The sequence below is a fragment of the Galeopterus variegatus genome, unplaced genomic scaffold (genome assembly GCF_000696425.1).
Source record: "Galeopterus variegatus unplaced genomic scaffold, G_variegatus-3.0.2 Scaffold12987, whole genome shotgun sequence".
Taxonomy (NCBI): Eukaryota; Metazoa; Chordata; class Mammalia; order Dermoptera; family Cynocephalidae; genus Galeopterus; species Galeopterus variegatus.
In genome coordinates, this window is record NW_007739098.1 from 3,850 (window position 1) to 4,744 (window position 895).

Sequence of the window (895 nt, forward strand, 5' to 3'; positions counted from 1 at the left end):
TGTGTGTGTGTGTGTGTGTGTGTGTGTGTGGTTTTTTGCTCCACACCCCCCCAGTAATTGGGGATTTTCCTGATAATTTTTACCTAATTTCTAATATGGTCCAAGAAATATATTGTATAATTACTATTCTTTTAGACTTATTAAGGTTTGTCTTATGGCCTAGTATATGACTTATCTTGATTAATCTTCCATGTGTACTTGTGTACTCTGTTGTTTTTGGATACAGTATTCTATAGATGTCAATTAAATCAAGTGAGTTAATGGTGCTCTTCAGGATATCATTATAGATTTTATCCCTGTTNGGCATATGGTTTCATCTTACGTTTCATGCACTCTAACAACCTATGTTTTTTAATCTGTGTGCTTAGAACTTTCACACTTAAAGTGATTGTTGACACAGTTAAATAAAATCTACCATATTCTTAGCTGTTTTCTATGTTTAAAATTTTGTTCCACTCTTTGTCTTCTTGAGATTAAGTGGGAATTTTAAGGTTGCATTTTATTTAATTGACTCATTATTTGTACCTCTTTCAAAATTCTTTTTCATGTTTGCCTTAGAATTTAAAGTATACATTTTAGGTGGGCCTGAGTGTATTGGTGTTTACAACTAATTGATCACAACCAGTTACAGATTTCTTTGTTCCTTCTCCACTCCCNTGGCTGTTAAATTCTGTTGAATGCTTTTTCTACATCTCTTGATACAACTTGTTTTTTCTTCTTTTGTAAATTAGTGTAGTAATTTACATTGATTATATTTGAAATGTTGAAGCAGCTTCACATTCCTGGAATAATCAAATTTGTCATGATCTATTACCCTTTTTATATATTATTAGATTCATTTTACTAATATTTTGTTGAAGATTTTGTCCCTATGTTCATGAGGTATATAGGATTG